The sequence below is a fragment of the Cryptomeria japonica genome, unplaced genomic scaffold (genome assembly GCF_030272615.1).
Source record: "Cryptomeria japonica unplaced genomic scaffold, Sugi_1.0 HiC_scaffold_15, whole genome shotgun sequence".
Lineage (NCBI taxonomy): Eukaryota > Viridiplantae > Streptophyta > Pinopsida > Cupressales > Cupressaceae > Cryptomeria > Cryptomeria japonica.
The window spans coordinates 1377501-1392500 of NW_026728837.1; the positions used below are offsets into that span (position 1 = coordinate 1377501).

The following is a 15000-nucleotide window of genomic DNA, read 5'->3' on the forward strand; positions in this document are numbered from 1 at the left end:
GTAGGGTTAATTGCCCGGGTGCGCACCTTTGCCAGGGTGGGCACCTTACCTGGGCTGCGCACCAGGGCGGGCTCAAGATGGCACGCGCGTTCCGTTTTTTTCACTATCTTTCAAAACGGAAATTTTAAAATCTCCTTTTTTTTTTGCCTTTTCTGGAAATTAGTGAAGGCAGCGCATCAAAGGTGCGCACCTCGCTGCCCACCTTGGTGTGCTCTGAGGTGCGCACCCGGGAGCGCTACGAAGTGTGCTCCAAGGTGCGGCGTGCACGTTGTCGGAGCCCGGTTTGCCCCGGGTGCGCACCTCGCCTGCACCTTGGCCGGGGTGGGCACCTTGGCTGGGTTTGCCCAGGGTGCGCTCCGAAGCGGGGTTACTGGAGCGCCCCCTCTTTTTTTGTCAGAGCGTTTGGTGGGGTTTCTCGCATTGGCTCTTCCCAGGCCCGGTTGTTGGGTGCGCTCCCACCCTGGCGCGCGCGAAGTTGGAAGTTGGGTTAATTGCCCGGGCGCGCACCTTCGCCAGGGTGGGCACCTTGGTGCGCACACCTTGGCTGGGCTGCGCACCAGGGCGGGCTCAAGATGGCACCAGCATTCCCTTTTTCTCACTATCTTTCAAAACGGAAATTTTAAAATCTCGTTTTTTTTTTGCCTTTTATGGAAATTAGTGAAGGCATCGCATCAAAGGTGCGCACCTCGCTGCCCACCTTGGTGTGCTCCGAGGTGCCCACCACGGTGCGCAACGCCGGTGCGAACCCGGGAGCGCCCCGATGTGTGCTCCAAGGTGCGGCGTGCACGAAGTCGGACCCCGGTTTGCCCCGGGTGCGCACCTCGCGTGCACCTTGGTGCGCACACCTTGGCTGGGTTGCGCGGCCTGGTGGGCACCATGGTGCGCACCAAGGAGCGCTCCGAAGTGTGCTCCAAGGTGCGGCGTGCACGAAGTCGGAGCCCGGTTTGCCCCGGGTACGCACCTCGCGTGCACCTTCGCCGGGGTGGGCACCTCGGCTGGGTTGCGCGCCCTGGTGCGCACCAAGGAGCGCTCCGAAGTGTGCTCCAAGGTGCGGCGTGCACGAAGTCGGAGCCCGGTTTGCCCCGGGTGCGCACCTTCGCCGCGGTGCGCACCATGGCGTGCACGAAGTCGGAGCCCGGTTTGCCCCGGGTGCGCACCTCGCGTGCACCTTCGGCGGGGTTGCGCGCCCTGGTGGGCACCATGGTGCGCACCAAGGAGCGCTCCGAAGTGTGCTCCAAGGTGCGGCGTGCACGAAGTCGGAGCCCGGTTTGCCCCGGGTGCGCACCTCGCGTGCACCTTCGGCGGGGTTGCGCGCCCTGGTGGGCACCATGGTGCGCACCAAGGAGCGCTCCGAAGTGTGCTCCAAGGTGCGGCGTGCACGAAGTCGGAGCCCGGTTTGCCCCGGGTGCGCACCTCGCGTGCACCTTCGCCGCGGTGGGCACCATGGCGTGCACGAAGTCGGAGCCCGGTTTGCCCCGGGTGCGCACCTCGCGTGCACCTTCGTCGGGGTGGGCACCTCGGCTGGGTTGCGCGCCCTGGTGCGCACCAAGGAGCGCTCCGAAGTGTGCTCCAAGGTGCGGCGTGCACGAAGTCGGAGCCCGGTTTGCCCCGGGTGCGCACCTCGCGTGCACCTTCGCCAGGGTGGGCACCTCGGTGCGCACACCTTCTCAATGTTTTCTTGCCTTTTCTGGAAATTGGTGAAGGCAGCGCATCAAAGGTGCGCACCTCGGTGTGCTCCGAGGTGCGAACCCGAGAGCGCTCCGAGGTGCCCACGAAGTCGAAAGTCGGGTTAATTGCATTGTTTTCCCCGGGTGCGCTCCGAGGTGCGCAACATCGGCGCGCACCAAGGAGGGCTCCGAAGTGTGCTCCAAGGTGCGCACGATGGCGTGCACCTCTGGTGCGCACGATTCGGAGCTCGGTTTGACCGGGGTGCGCACACCTTGGCTGGGTTGCGCACCTTTTGTGCGCTCCAAGGTGCGCACGAAGTCGGAGCTCGGTTTGCCCCGGGTGCGCACCTTCGCCAGGGTGCGCACCTTGATGCGCACGCCTTGGCTGGGCTGCGCACCTTGGTGGGCGCCATGGTGCGCACCTTTCGTGCGCTCCAAGGTGCGCACGAAGTCGGAGCTCGGTTTGCCCCGGGTGCGCACCTTGGTGGGCGCCATGGTGCACTCCGAGGTGCCCAAGATTGGTGCGCACCAAGGAGCGCTCCGAAGTGCGCTCCAAGGTGCGCGCGAAGTCGAAAGTTGGGTTAATTGTCCGGTTTGCCTCGGGTGCGCACCTTGCGTGCACCTTCGCCAGGGTGGGCGCCTTGGTGCGCACACCTTGGCTGGGCTGCGCACACCTTGGCACCCGCGTTTCCTTCATTTTAAATTTTTTTTTTTTACAATCTCTCAAGTGGGAAATTCTATAATCTCAACTTTTTTTGCCTTTTCAGGAAACTTTTGAATGGAGCGCATCATTGGTGCGCTCCGAAGTGTGCTCCAAAGCTCTCTCCAGCTGCGTGCACCTGCCCCGGCCGCGCACCCGGCCCCGCCCAGCTTCGCTCACCTGTCCCGGGCGTCTGGTGCGGAACCTTAGAGTAAGAAACATCACCGTGCACCTTGGCCAACGTGCGCGACTCGACCGAGCGCGCACTGGCCGAGGTGCACACCGATTTCACCTGGGTGCGCGCGCAGCACCTCGGGCGCACCGGGGTGCGCGCACAACGCCCGGGTTGCACCGTGGCCTGTGTGCTCGGGGCGCCTCGGGTGCGCGCTCGGTGTCGCCCCCGCGCGCGCGGTAGTGCGGGCAGCGCACCCCGGCCCGGCCCGGCCCCGACGAGAACGCAAACGGGCAAAAGGTTTATTCAAATAGCATTGCGACGCCCGGCGAAAAACTAAAAAAGGGTGCAACACCGGGACTTCCCGGGAGGTCACCCATCCCAGTACTACTCCGGCCCAAGCGCGCTTAACTGCGGAGTTCTGATGGGATCCGGTGCACTAACGCTGGTATGATCGCACCCGTTATGAGCTTGTCGCAGTGTGTACTTAGCAAACCGCGACCCACGTGCGAATCCACCCCGGCCACCCACCCCCGTCGAGGTGCACACCCTCCCTCGCGAAGTGCGCCCCGTTCGCCAAGTGTGAGCCCTGCCCGGGTGCGCGCACCTTGCTAGGGCGTCGGGTGTGCACCCGGCCCGGCCTACGTGCGTGCACCTGGAGGGGGCGTCGTGTGCGTGCAGTGTCCCGTCTGCAACGCGGTGCCCACACACCACCTCGGGCGCAACGACCTGCGCTCACATGTGGGCCGAGTGCACCTTGGTGCATGTTCGGGGCGCCTCGGGTGCACGCTCGATCTTGCCCCGGTGCACCAAGGCGCTCGGTTTGCCCCGGGTGCGCACTTGGTGCAAGGTGGGCACCCAAAATAGGGATCAAGCACCAAAACACAAGTTTCGGGATGCAAAATGGGACCCAAGGACCACAAATGCGTTCCAAGACCCATGATGGGTCCACGAGAACAAAAATGTGTTCCGAGACTTAATAAACAAATATTGGGTTTTAGGAGAAGAAACATGCTCTGATGCCCAAAACGAGAATCGACCCCGAAAAGGCCACAGGCCAAAAGTGGGATGCGAGACAAAAAAAAATGGGACCCGAGGACCAAAATTGGGTTCCCAGGTCGAAGACAGGGCAACCGGACAAGAAACGACCTCTAAGGCTCGAAATGAGTCCCGACGACTAAAACTTGACAAGAAGCACCCATCAGGCACCCAACTCGACACCCATGGGATGCCGACCCACCCGGGCTTCCACCTAGCACACCTTGGCACCCACCCACCCTCGCACCCAACCTCGCACCCAACTTAGCACCTTTGAACCCACATTGGCACTCACCCTGACCCTGGCACCTTGGAACCCACATTGGCACTCACCTTGACCCTGGCACCCACCTTTGCACTCACCTTGGGACCCACCCTGGCTCCCACCTCGGCACCCACCCAGACACCCACCTTGGTTCCTTGGCACCCACCTTGGATCCTTGGCACCCACCCCGACACCCACCTTGGCACGCAACTTGGCTACTTGCCACCCACCTTGGCTCCTTGACGCCCACCCCGACAACCACCCCGTGACCTACCCTGGCTAGGGTTGGTGCACACCCACCCTGGTGCCCACCTTGGCACCCACCCTATGACCCACCTTGGCACGCACCTTAGTACCCACCCCGTTACCCACCCTAGGACCCACCCCGTGACCCACCTTGGCCAGGGTGGGTGCACCCACCCTGGTGCCCACCTTGGCACCCACCCATCCTAGCACCCAGCCTGTGACCGGGCTTGGAACCCAACCTTGCACCCGCACCCGTCTTGGCCAGTGTGGGTGCGCACCCATCCTGGCACCCACGTTGTGACACACCCTTTAACCCACGCACCCTAGCACCCACGTTGGCACCCACCTTGGAACCCAACCTAGCAACTTGGCACCCACCCCGTGACCCACCTTGGCATCCACCATAGCAGTCGCCGACTTGGCACCCACCTCGGCACCCACCTTGACACTTGTGGACCCACCTTGCCACTCACCCTAGCATCGACCCATCCTAGCACCCACCCTGGCACCTTTGCACCCTAGCACTCACCCATCCTAGCACCTAACCTGTGACCCACCTTGACACTCACCCTCGCACCCACCTTGGAACCCAACCTAGCACCCACCCACCCTGACACCAACCCTAGCACCTACCCACCCTTGCACCCACCCTGTGACCCATCTTGGCACCCACCCATCCTACCACTCAACCTATCACCCACCTTCTCACCCACCTTGGCATCCACCTTAGCACCCACCCACACTGGCACCTTGGCACCCACCTCGGGCAAGGTGGGTGCACACCCACCCTGGCACCCAATTTAGAACCCACCGAGCATGTTACCCACCTTGGCACCCACATTGCAGCCCACCCTAGTACCCACCCTATGACCCACATTGGCATCCACACCCTAGCACCCAGGCACCTCGACACCCGCCTTGACACCCACCCTAGCACTGAACCTGTGACCCACCTTGGAACTCACCCTAGAACCCACCCACCCTGTGAACCACCTTGGCATCCACCTTAGCACCCACCCACCTTGGCACCCACTCTAGCACTCACCCATCCTAACACCCAACTTGTTACCCACCTTGGCACCCGCCCTCGCGTCCACCTTGAAACCCACCCTAGCACCCACCCACGCAGGAGCCCACCTTGGCACCCAACCTAACACCCACGCATCCTGGCACCCAACTTGTGACCCACCTTGGAACCCACCCTAGTACCCACCTTTGAACCCACTATATCACCAACCCACCTTGGCACCCACCCTATGACCCTCTTTGGAATCCACCCTAGCACGCACCCACCCTGGCACCCACCATGGAGCGCACCCTAGCACCCACCCACCTCGGCACGCACCTCAACACCCACCTTGGTGTGCGCACTGCGCCAACCTCTCAAAGACCCTATGTGGTGCGCTCCAAAGTGTACACCTTTGGTGCGCTCCAAGGTGCGCACCTTTGGTGCACACCGAGGTGCACACCAAAGTGTGCACCGAGGTGAGCACCAAAGTGCACTCCAGGGTGCACACCAAGGCGTGCACCTTTGGTGCGGTCAATGCAAACGAATTCGGAAGTTGGGGTCGATGTCCTAATCGCTGCTGCAGACTACACGTATGAGAATCGGACAAATAGCTTTATATAGGGGAGGTGTTGCGTTTGATGGGTCGACTCCCCTGGTTGTGTGCACTGCACCAACTTCAAAGACCCTGTCTTGTTTAAGAAGTCAAAAGTTGGGGTGGATGTCCTAATCATTGCTGCAGTCTACGCATGTATGAGAATCAGACAAATAGCTTATATAGGGGAGGTGTTGCATTCGGTGGGTTGACTCCCCTGGTTGTGCGCACTGCGCCAACCTCAAAGACCCCGCATAGCAGAAGAAGTCGGAAGTCGGATTTTGGTGAGCACCAAGGCGTGCACCTTTGGTGCGGTCAACGCAGACGAATTCAGAAGTTGGGGTGGATGTCCTAATCGTTGTTGCAGGCTACACATGTATGAGAATCAGACAAATAGCTTATATAGGGGAGGTGTTGGGTTTGATGGGTCAACTCCCTTGGTTGTGCGCATTACGCCAACCTCAAAGACCTTGTTTTCGTTAAGAAGTCAAAAGTTGGGGTCAATGTCCTAATGGCTCCTGCAGGCTACACATGTATGAGAATCGGACAAATAGCTTATATAGGGGAGGTGTTGGGTTTGATGGGTCGACTCCCCTGGTTGTGCGCATTACGTCAACCTCAAAGACCTTGTTTTCGTTAAGAAGTCAAAAGTTGGGGTCGATGTCCTAATTGCTCCTGTAGACTACACATGTATGAGAATCAGACAAATAGCTTATATAGGGGAGGTGTTGGGTTTGATGGGTTGACTCCCCTAGTTGTTCGCATTACACCAACCTCAAAGACCTTGTTTTCGTTTAGAAGCCGAAAGTTGGGGTCGATGTCCTAATTGCTCCTGCAGGCTACGCATGTATGAGAATCAGACAAATAGCTTATATAGGGGAGGTGTTGGGTTTGATGGGTCGACTCCCCTGGTTGTGCGCATTGCGCCAACCTCAAAGACCCTGCATTGCGGATGAAGTCGAAAGTCAGAGTTTGGTGTGCTACAAGGTGTGGTCGAAGGTGCTCACCTAGGTGTGCACCTTTGGAGCACAGGAAAAGTGCCCTCCAAAAGTGCGCACCTTTGGAGTGCACAAAAGTGCCCTCCAAAAGTGCGCACCTTTGGAGCGCAGAAAAGTGCCCTCCAAAAAGTGCCCTCCAAAAGTGCGCACCTTTGGAGCGCAGAAAAGTGCCCTCCAAAAAGTGCCCTCCAAAAGTGCGCACCTTTGGAGCGCAGAAAAGTGCCCTCCAAAAAGTGCCCTCCAAAAGTGCGCACCTTTGGAGCGCAGAAAAGTGCCCTCCAAAAGTGCGCACCTTTGGAGCGCAGAAAAGTGCCCTCCAAAAAGTGCCCTCCAAAAGTGCGCACCTTTGGAGCGCAGAAAAGTGCCCTCCAAAAAGTGCCCTCCAAAAGTGCGCACCTTTGGAGCGCAGAAAAGTGCCCTCCAAAAAGTGCCCTCCAAAAGTGCGCACCTTTGGAGCGCAGAAAAGTGCCCTCCAAAAAGTGCCCTCCAAAAGTGCGCACCTTTGGAGCGCAGAAAAGTGCCCTCCAAAAAGTGCCCTCCAAAAGTGCGCACCTTTGGAGCGCAGAAAAGTGCCCTCCAAAAGTGCGCACCTTTGGAGCGCACAAAAGTGCCCTCCAAAAGTGCGCACTTTTGGTGCGCACCAAGGCGCTGGTTCGGTCGTTGCAGGCGAGTTCGGAAGTTGGGGTCGATGTCCTGAGCGGAGGTGCAAACTACACAGGTGTCGGAATCGGACAAATAGCTTATATAGGGGAGGTGTATGCTTCGATGGGTCGACTCCCCAGGTTGAGCGCACCGCGCCAACCTCAAAGACCCTACGGTATGGATGAAGTCGGAAGTTGGGTCCGATGACCAATTCGATTAGTAGGTATGCTCATGAGGTCGGAATTTGGGTCCGATGACCTGCCATGTGCAGGAAGGCGAATGTTGACACTGTGCGTTGCAAGGTGCACACCAAGGCGCTGGTGCGGTCTTTTTAGTCGAGTTCGGAAGTTGGGGTCGATGTCCTGATCGGAGGTGCAAGCTACACAGGTGTGGGAATCGGACAAATAGCTTATATAGGGGAGGTGTATGCTTCGTTGGGTCGACTCCCCGGGTTGAGCGCACCGCGCCAACCTCAAAGACCCTACGGTATGGATGAAGTCGGAAGTTGGGTCCGATGACCGATTCGATATGTAGGCATACTCGCGAGGTCGGAATTTGGGTCCGATGACCTGCCACGTGCAGGAAGGCGAATGTTGGCACTGTGCGTTGCAAGGTGCGCACCAAGGCGCTGGTTCGGTCGTTGGAGGCGAGTTCGGAAGTTGGGGTCGATGTCTTGATCGGAGGTGCAAACTACACAGGTGTGGGAATCGGACAAATAGCTTATATAGGGGAGGTGTATGCTTCGTTGGGTCGACTCCCCGGGTTGAGCGCACCGCGCCAACCTCAAAGACCCTACGGTATGGATGAAGTCGGAAGTTGGGTCCGATGACCGATTCGATATGTAGGCATACTCGCGAGGTCGGAATTTGGGTCCGATGACCTGCCATGTGCAGGAAGGCGAATGTTGGGACTGTGCGTCGCAAGGTGCGCACCAAGGCGCTGGTGCCGTCGTTGCAGTCGAGTTCGGAAGTTGGGGTCGATGTCCTGGTCAGAGGTGCAAACTACACAGGTGTGGGAATCGGACAAATAGCTTATATAGGGGAGGTGTATGCTTCGATGGGTCGACTCCCTGGGTTGAGCGCACCGCGCCAACCTCAAAGACCCTACAGTATGGATGAAGTCGGAAGTTGGGTCCGATGACCGATTCGATACGTAGGCATATTGGCGAGGTCTGAATTTGTGTCCGATGACCTGCCATGCGCAGGAAGGCGGAATTTGGGTCCGATGACCGAGTTGATGGCGTGCCATGCGCAGAAAGGCGGAATTTGGGTCCGATGACCGAGTTGATGTTGATGGCCCGCCATGCACAGGAAGGCGGAATTTGGGTCCGATGACCGATTTGAAGGCGTGCCATACGCAAAAAGGCGGAGTTTGGGTCCGATGACCGAGTTGATATTGATGGCCCGCCATGCGCAGGAAGGCGGAATTTGGGTCCGATGACCTGACATACGCATGGAGTCCGACTCGGGGGCCGATGTTCGATTCGATGACTTGCATTGTGGGTAAAGTCGGAAGTTGTGGTCTTTGACCCGATTCGATGACCAGACTTCGGCTGCTTGAGAATCGGACAAATAACTTATATAGGGGAGGTAGTGTTCTCGAGCATCCTCCCCCCGTGCCCGTTTATGTCGATTGATGCTGGTGCTCGACTGGTTGGAGCGCTCGGATGCAAAAATCTTGCACCAGGATTTATCGATTGTGATGGACACGGCAAGTCTCCTGATTGCTATGCAGGAGCTCATCGTGAATCTCTATGCGGCCTTGGTATGGACTCGACCTGCGGAATGGTTCGGCAATGGTAGTCGCTCCAACACGTCCTTGCAATGGCCACAGAGGTGATTCGACTAGAGCTCCAGTCTAGCTTTTGGGTTGCTTGGCGGACTGGTATAGCCGCGATCGAGTTCCGGCCATGAACGTTTTAGATAGCTCTTGGGCTTTCTGGGACGGAAGTCGGAAGTTTGGGCTGTTGTCCGATTTGATGACCATTCTTCGGATGTGTGAGAATCGGACAAATAACTTATATAGGGGACTGTGTTGTCTCACGCAGCCCCCTCCGTGCCCCTCTATCTCGACCGATGTTGGTGCTTGAAAGGGTTGGGATCGCTCGGATTTATAAACGTGCACCACCATTTGTCGAGTGTGAGGGACGCGGCAGGTCTCCTAAATGCTATGCGGGCGCTCTCTGAGAATCTCTATCCGGCCTCGACACAGACTAGTCTTGCTGAATGGTTTGGCACTGGTAGTCGATCCAACACGTCGTTGTTGTGGCCGCCTAGGCGATTCGATTCGAGCCCCCGTCTAGCTTTTGGGTTGCTTGGCGGATTTTGCCCTATCCGCAAGTGAGCTCGGTCCCTAAACGTTCGAGAAACCCGATTGCTATGCGCCGACTCTCTTTCTTGCGAGCCTCCATCTAGCTTTTGGGTCTCTACGGAACGGAAGTCGGAATCTGGGACCGTTGTTTGATTCGACGAGGCAGACTACGGTTGTGCGAGAATCGGACAAATAACTTATATAGGGGAGGTGTTGACTGGAGCATTCTCCCCCGTGCCCCTCTAACTCGACCAATGCTGGCGCTCGAACGGTGGTAGCGCTCGGATTTTCATTGAGCGCCAGCATTGGTCGATTTAGAGGGGCATGCGAGATTCCCGAATGCTATGCGAGGGCTCTAACGGAAATGTCTATTGGTTTCGGTATGGATGCAATTGCGAGTGGTTCGGCAAAGGTAGTCGTTCCGATGCGTCCATGTCGTGGCCAAATCGATAATTCGATTTGAGCCCTCGTATAGCATTTGGGTCTCTCGATGTGATTCCGCATTCCAGTCCCTTTGGGCACTGCTTGAGCCGCATCCCAGGGGGTTCCCTTCCCAATAATCTGCCTCGCAACCCGATTGCTATGCGGTGAGGCTCCTCGGCCGCCTCGGAACTATCTGTGTATCAGACGCATCGCGGGATAAGGGGTTGGCAACGGTAGTCGCCCCAAGCGCGTCCGATGCTTGGACCATTCCGAGGCGGCCCTGAAGCCTCTTCCGTCTAGCCGTTGGGTCCTTCTCGCCGCATCCCTCGCCTCGCACCCCGATTGCTATGCGGTGAGGCTCCTCGGCCGCCTCGGAACTATCTGTGTATCGGACGCGTCGCGGGATAAGGGGTTGTCACTGGTAGTCGCCCCAAGCGCGTCCGATGCTTGGACCATTCCGAGGCGGCCCTGAAGCCTCTTCCGTCTAGCCGTTGGGTCCTTCTCGCCGCATCCCTCGCCTCGCACCCCGATTGCTATGCGGTGAGGCTCCTCGGCCGCCTCGGAACTATCTGTGTATCGGACGCGTCGCGGGATAAGGGGTTGTCATTGGTAGTCGCCCCAAGCGCGTCCGATGCTTGGACCATTCCGAGGCGGCCCTGAAGCCTCTTCCGTCTAGCCGTTGGGTCCTTCTCGCCGCATCCCTCGCCTCGCACCCCGATTGCTATGCGGTGAGGCTCCTCGGCCGCCTCGGAACTATCTGTGTATCGGACGCGTCGCGGGATAAGGGGTTGTCACTGGTAGTCGCCCCAAGCGCGTCCGATGCTTGGACCATTCCGAGGCGGCCCTGAAGCCTCTTCCGTCTAGCCGTTGGGTCCTTCTCGCCGCATCCCTCGCCTCGCACCCCGATTGCTATGCGGTGAGGCTCCTCGGCCGCCTCGGAACTATCTGTGTATCGGACGCGTCGCGGGATAAGGGGTTGTCACTGGTAGTCGCCCCAAGCGCGTTCGATGCTTGGACCATTCCGAGGCGGCCCTGAAGCCTCTTCCGTCTAGCCGTTGGGTCCTTCTCGCCGCATCCCTCGCCTCGCACCCCGATTGCTATGCGGTGAGGCTCCTCGGCCGCCTTGGAACTATCTGTGTATCGGACGCGTCGCGGGATAAGGGGTTGTCACTGGTAGTCGCCCCAAGCGCGTCCGATGCTTAGACCATTCCGAGGCGGACCCGAAGCCTCTTCCGTCTAGCCGTTGGGTCCTTCTCGCCGCATCCTTCGCCTCGCACCCCGATTGCTATGCGGTGAGGCTCCTCGGCCGCCTCGGAACTATCTGTGTATCGGACGCGTCGCGGGATAAGGGGTTGTCACTGGTAGTCGCCCCAAGCGCGTCCGATGCTTGGACCATTCCGAGGCGGACCCGAAGCCTCTTCCGTCTAGCCGTTGGGTCCTTCTCGCCGCATCCCTCGCCTCGCACCCCGATTGCTATGCGGTGAGGCTCCTCGGCCGCCTTGGAACTATCTGTGTATCGGACGCGTCGCGGGATAAGGGGTTGTCACTGGTAGTCGCCCCAAGCGCGTCCGATGCTTGGACCATTCCGAGGCGGACCCGAAGCCTCTTCCGTCTAGCCGTTGGGTCCTTCTCGCCGCATCCCTCGCCTCGCACCCCGATTGCTATGCGGTGAGGCTCCTCGGCCGCCTTGGAACTATCTGTGTATCGGACGCGTCGCGGGATAAGGGGTTGTCACTGGTAGTCGCCCCAAGCGCGTCCGATGCTTGGACCATTCCGAGGCGGACCCGAAGCCTCTTCCGTCTAGCCGTTGGGTCCTTCTCGCCGCATCCCTCGCCTCGCACCCCGATTGCTATGCGGTGAGGCTCCTCGGCCGCCTTGGAACTATCTGTGTATCGGACGCGTCGCGGGATAAGGGGTTGTCACTGGTAGTCGCCCCAAGCGCGTCCGATGCTTGGACCATTCCGAGGCGGCCCCGAAGCCTCTTCCGTGTAGCCGTTGGGTCCTTCTCGCCGCATCCCTCGCCTCGCACCCCGATTGCTATGCGGTGAGGCTCCTCGGCCGCCTTGGAACTATCTGTGTATCGGACGCGTCGCGGGATAAGGGGTTGTCACTGGTAGTCGCCCCAAGCGCGTCCGATGCTTGGACCATTCCGAGGCGGCCCCGAAGCCTCTTCCGTGTAGCCGTTGGGTCCTTCTCGCCGCATCCCTCGCCTCGCACCCCGATTGCTATGCGGTGAGGCTCCTCGGCCGCCTTGGAACTATCTGTGTATCGGACGCGTCGCGGGATAAGGGGTTGTCACTGGTAGTCGCCCCAAGCGCGTCCGATGCTTGGACCATTCCGAGGCGGACCTGAAGCCTCTTCCCTCTAGCCGTTGGGGCTTTCTCGCCGCATCCCTCGCCTCGCACCCTGATTGCTATGCTGTGAGGCTCCTCGGCCACCTTGGAACTATCTGTGTATCGGACGCATCGCGGGATAAGGGGTTGGCAGTGGTAGTCGCCCCAAGCGCATCCGATGCTTGGACCATTCCGAGGCGGCCCTGCAGCCTCTTCCGTCTAGCCGTTGGGGCCATCTCGCCGCATCCCCCACCTCGCACCACGATTGCTATGCGGTGAGGCTCCTTGGCCGCCTCGGAACTATCTGTGTATCGGACGCATCGCGGGATAAGGGGTTGTCACTGGTAGTCGCCCCAAGCGCGTCCGATGCTTGGACTATTCCGAGGCGGCCCTGCAGCCTCTTCCGTCTAGCCGTTGGGGCCATCTCGCTGCATCCCCCACCTCCTCGGCCGCCTCGGAACTATCTGTGTATCGAACGCATCGCGGGATAAGGGGTTGGCAGTGGTAGTCGCCCCAAGCGCGTCCGATGCTTGGACTATTCCGAGGCAGCCCTGCAGCCTCTTCCGTCTAGCCTTTGGGGCCATCTCGCCGCATCCCTCGCCTCGCACCCCGATTGCTATGCGGTGAGGCTCCTCGGCCGCCTGGGAACTATCTTCGTATCGGACGCATCGCGGGATAAGGGGTTGTCACTGGTAGTCGCCCCAAGCGCGTCCGATGCTTGGACTATTCCGAGGCGGCCCTGTGGCCTCTTCCATCTAGCCGTTGGGGCCATCTCGCCGCATCCCCCACCTCGCACCCCGATTGCTATGCGGTGAGGCTCTTCGGCCGCCTTGGAACTATCTTCGTATCGGACGCATTGCGGGATAAGGGGTTGTCACTGGTAGTGGCCCCAAGCGCGTCCGATGCTTGGACTATTCCGAGGCGGCCCTGCAGCCTCTTCCGTCTAGCCGTTGGGGCCATCTCGCCGCATCCCCCACCTCGCACCCCGATTGCTATGCGGTGAGGCTCCTCGGCCGCCTTGGAACTATCTTCGTATCGGACGCATCGCGGGATAAGGGGTTGTCACTGGTAGTCGCCCCAAGCGCGTCCGATGCTTGGACTATTCCGACGCGGCCCTGTGGCCTCTTCCGTCTAGCCGTTGGGGCCATCTCGCCGCATCCCCCACCTCGCACCCCGATTGCTATGCGGTGAGGCTCCTCGGCCGCCTTGGAACCATCTTCGTATCGGACGCATCGCGGGATAGGGGGCTGTCACTGGTAGTCGCCCCAAGCGTGTCCGATGCTTGGACCATTCCTAGGCGGCCCTGAAGCCTCTTCCGTCTAGCCGTTGGGGCCTTCCCTCCCCATCCCTCGCCTCGCACCCCCGATTGCTATGCGGTGAGGCTCCTCGGCCGCCTTGGAACCATCTGTGTATCGGACGCATCGCGGGATAAGGGGTTGGCACTGGCAGTCGCCCCAAGCGCGTCCGATGCTTGGACCATTCCGAGGTGGCCCTGAAGCCTCTTCCGTCTAGCCGTTGGGGCCTTCCCGCCCCATCCCTCGCCTCGCACCCCGATTGATATGCGGTGAGGCTCCTCGGCCGCCTTGGAACTATCTGTGTATCGGACGCATCGCGGGATAAGGGGTTGGCACTGGTAGTCGTCCCAATCGCATCCGATGCTTGGACCATTCCGAGGCGGCCCTGCAGCCTCTTCCGTTTAGCCGTCGGGGCCTTCCCGCCGCATCCCTCGCCTCGCATCCCGATTCCTATGCGGTGAGTCTTCTCGGCCGCCGCGGAACTATACCTGTTATTGCTACTGCATCCTTCGGCTGGTAACCTCCTCTGCCGCCTTGGAACGTTCTCTTTGTCGGACGCGTCGCGGGATAAGGGGTTGGCACTGGTAGTCGCCCCAAGCGCGCCCGATGCATAGACCGCTCCGAGTCGACCTTGCTTTCAGCCTCTCACATGCATAGACCTCTCTGAGTCGACCCTGCAGCCTCTCACGTTTAGCCTTTGGAATCTCGCCTCACAACATGATTGCTATCCTTGATGCATCCCTTGCCTCGAGCCCTGATTGCTTTCTTGGCTGCATCCCTCCTCTCCTCACAGCCCGGTTGTCATCACTGCTTCATCCGTCGCTTCATGCATTCTGGCTGCTGGGCCCTTCCCACCGCACACCTCGATTGCTATCTCTTCTGCATCACACACCCCGATTGCTATCTCTGCTACATCCCTCGGCTCTCACTTCTGCATCCTTCGCCTCACACCTCGATTGCTATCAATGCTGCATCCGTAACCTCACACCCCGATTGCTATGCGGGGAGGCTCCTTGGCCGCCTTGGAAATTTCTGTGTGTCGGACGCACCGCGGGATAAGGGGTTGGCACTGGTAGTCGCCCCAAGTGCGCCCGATTCTTAGACCGCTTCGAGGTGACCTCGTAGCCTCTTTCGTCCAGGCTTCCTGCCTTCAACGCCCTTTTTACACCTCGATTGCTATGCGCGGGCTCGTTGGCGTCTATCACCTCTCTGCGAAGAGTGGCACGATGATTGTTGGGGTAAATCGTAGCAGTCCGATCTCTGGCCTTGGGCCATTGTGAGGGCTGATCGATTTCCTGTGCGCATCTCGT

At 59.6% G+C, this 15000-nt stretch overlaps 1 non-coding gene across 1 annotated transcript; it reads right to left on the bottom strand.

Moving 5' to 3' along the window:
• Window positions 1-2882: 2882 nt before the first annotated feature.
• On the bottom strand, window positions 2883-3001 carry LOC131860478 (5S ribosomal RNA). Its single transcript, XR_009359573.1, has one exon. It is a non-coding gene; the product is annotated as a 5S ribosomal RNA (ribosomal RNA).
• Between the last annotated feature and the right edge of the window lie 11999 nt (window positions 3002-15000).